Source organism: Phascolarctos cinereus, unplaced genomic scaffold (genome assembly GCF_003287225.1).
Source record: "Phascolarctos cinereus isolate Bilbo 61053 unplaced genomic scaffold, phaCin_HiC Scaffold_4;HRSCAF=312, whole genome shotgun sequence".
In the NCBI taxonomy this organism is placed as follows: domain Eukaryota; kingdom Metazoa; phylum Chordata; class Mammalia; order Diprotodontia; family Phascolarctidae; genus Phascolarctos; species Phascolarctos cinereus.
The window spans coordinates 666,396,976-666,399,945 of record NW_027555847.1 but is presented as its reverse complement, the minus strand read 5'-3'; the positions used below and the strand labels follow the sequence as shown (position 1 = coordinate 666,399,945).

Genomic DNA, 2,970 nt, shown 5'->3' with positions numbered 1-2,970 from the left:
TCCCCCTCGCCATCCGGTGTACTCCCTGTACTTTCCCATCCATAGCCCCCAAAGACACCTGCACCTTTGGATTACCTCATCAGTGTTCCTGGCATTTCTTTCCCATGCTTTTCCCCATATAAACCCTAGCTCGATCCCTGATCGGGGCTGCTTGATTTGGATGTGCATACCCCTTGCAGCCATGCGCTAATAAATCCACATTTTAAATTACATCTGGGTCTCGCTCGCTGATTTCTCGGTATAACATACTAAGGATTGGAATCCCAAAGCAGAATAGTCACACAGCTTTTCTGTGTTCTCTGTGTTTTTTTCTACCTAATTTTTTTAAAAAATATATATATACAATGCTTCTTAAAAACATTTGCCTTGGGATTATGTTTCTTGCTATGACCACAGTAGGTATTGTAAAAAACTTCTTCTTCTTTTCCTTTTATATTTTAAATGTCCTAGATGATCACAAGGTAAGTTCTTTAACGTTTATAATCACCCAGCTGAGCTTGGAGAACTCCATTATGCTTGTTAGCCAGGGAGTCCTACAAATATTGCAGGGTTTGGGGTGGAACTATTTCTTGGATGATGTTGGGTGTAAAGTTGTATTTTACCTTCGAAGACTGAGTGAGAGGCTTTCAATTTCTTCAACTTGCCTTCTGTGTACCTTGCAGGCCATCACCATCAGCCCCAGTAATTCCAGGTGCACAGAGTTCAAAGTCAGAACCACACAACAGACCACTCCCTCCTATCTCTTCTGTTGGATCCTCAATCTGCTGATAGAAATTCCTGTACCAATAGCTGTAAGAGGCCCAAGAAGCAGCAGTAACATTACAAGTACATTTGATAGTGTGTTTTGTACTTCAGAATACATTACAAATGCTTATTTGATAATAACCACTTTCAGAAATGTGCTTTGTTTATGGTTCACGGCTTAGCCAGTAGCTACATGGTGCTTCTCCTACACAAACACCACCAGCATGTTCAGAAAATCCATAGCACCAACCTCTCACCCAGAAGGCACCCTGAGATCAGAGCCACCCAAACCATCCTTTTACTGATGATCACATTTGTCAGCTTTTATGCACTCACCTCCCTTTTTACTCTTTTCATCAGGTGTTTTGACCAAAAGCATCTCCGGATGTTACCTACTTCTATCTTCCTGTCTCTATGTTACCCAACGATCAGTCCCTTTGTATTATTCCCTAGGGCTCTCAGGAATCTCTCAATTTTCTGGGTCAAAAAAAATATTCATTCTTACACTGCTCTCAACTGTAACCATGGAGGCATCTATAAAACTTCACTCTCTCCTAGCAATGGTCACCTCCTAAAAGTTCTTAGAGCTGGGAAGAAAACCCGAAGAGCCTTCTAATCTAGAAAGATCAAGTAAGACTAGAATCTCGTTATGATAACATCAAAGTCACAAGAGAACTTAAGCAGACCTCATAGAACATATAGCAAAACCCAAATGCAAAGAAGGATGCCTCTGGGGATAAGCAGAATAGGTTTAATTTTTCTTCCACGTGGCATACTTTTAAATAGTTGAAGATGGCTATCATGTTCCCATTTAATCTTCTCTCTTCTAGGCTTAATATCTCCATCCCCTTTAAGTGATCCTGATATGTTCAGGAAGACACTTACTATTCTGGTTACCTTCTGCATGTTGTTCTCCAGTCTTTCAAGAACTTAAAACAGTGCCTCACATGTAGTTTGACCAATATATATCATGATAGCCTTATCATACCTACCTAGTCCTTGATACTATACTTCTCATACTGCAATATATGAGCAAATTCAGTTTTCTGGCTACCACATCATGCAAGTGACTGATTTTGAGGGATTAAGACATGAAAACCCCCAGCTCTATTTGCATGAACTGCTGTCTAGCCATATGGACTTCATTTTCTCCTTCTAAAGTTGATTTTTGAACCTGTGAGAAAAAAATATACTTGTGTTCCTATTACATTTCATCTTGTTATGTAAAACTGGGGACATTCCCCAGATATAAACCAACAACAAATATTCTCCAGGTTCAGGGTGCTATCTGAAGGAGCATCCCGTCAAATCCACAGTGCATGATCATGAACCAAAATGTTTACTTTATCAGAAAGCCAGAGAAAACACTATTTTAAACTCAAGGGCATTGAATAAGAAGTATATCATAATGTTTTTAAAATTCTGATGTGAAATGAAAAAAATGCAGTACAGACCCTTTAAAATGTTAACTATGGTGACTCTGTGAAAGAAAAGTCCTGAACTGCACAGTAAAGGAACAATTTGGTATTTTATTATTATTTCCATAGATTTAAAAGGACTTCCTATTATGTTCATAAAAAACAAAGGTGTTTACTTGAAGTTAAATTATTATTCAAAAATAAATGCTGGATCACATGACTAGCAAGGTGATGGATTGGAAGCTTTATATAATGTCTTCAATGTAAAACCTCAAAATAAAGTAATTATGTGGTAGACAATGTTGTAATTACAGCAGATTCCTTGAGACAAGTCAAAACTCCCATTCCCACACAAGGTTAAAAAAGAAAAAGAAATTTCATGAATTAGCAGGAAAAAATTTTAACACAAAGAGTTTTCACTCAGTGCCACTGTCCCAAACAAATCTATCCACATGATACAATGCACACAGGATGTGAGAATCTCCCATGACTGTGGTATCTCTATCTAAATACCTACACCAACCTCACCCCATCCCACAAAAACCAGGAGATATTGATTCTGCTTAACCATGTGAAGCAAAAGAAGAGAGGAGAATGAAGGAATAACATGTAGTGACAGCACCCAGGGCTTTCTCAATGGGAGCAAAGTAACTCAGGTCAACCAAGAGATAAGTTCCTGGATCTCATCCATGAGGAAACTCCCCAAAGTCCCTAGAGTAGCAAATTGGGAATAGGGACATGATGACAACTGCCTGTACCTTTCATGTCTTCTCAGAGTCTTTTCCATCAGCAACCTGAAGTGTGGTTG

At 38.8% G+C, this 2,970-nt stretch overlaps 1 pseudogene; it reads left to right on the top strand.

Moving 5' to 3' along the window:
• The first annotated feature begins 344 nt into the window (after positions 1-344).
• LOC110197421 (vomeronasal type-1 receptor 4-like) lies at positions 345-1,360 on the top strand (annotated as a pseudogene).
• The last annotated feature ends 1,610 nt before the right edge of the window (positions 1,361-2,970 follow it).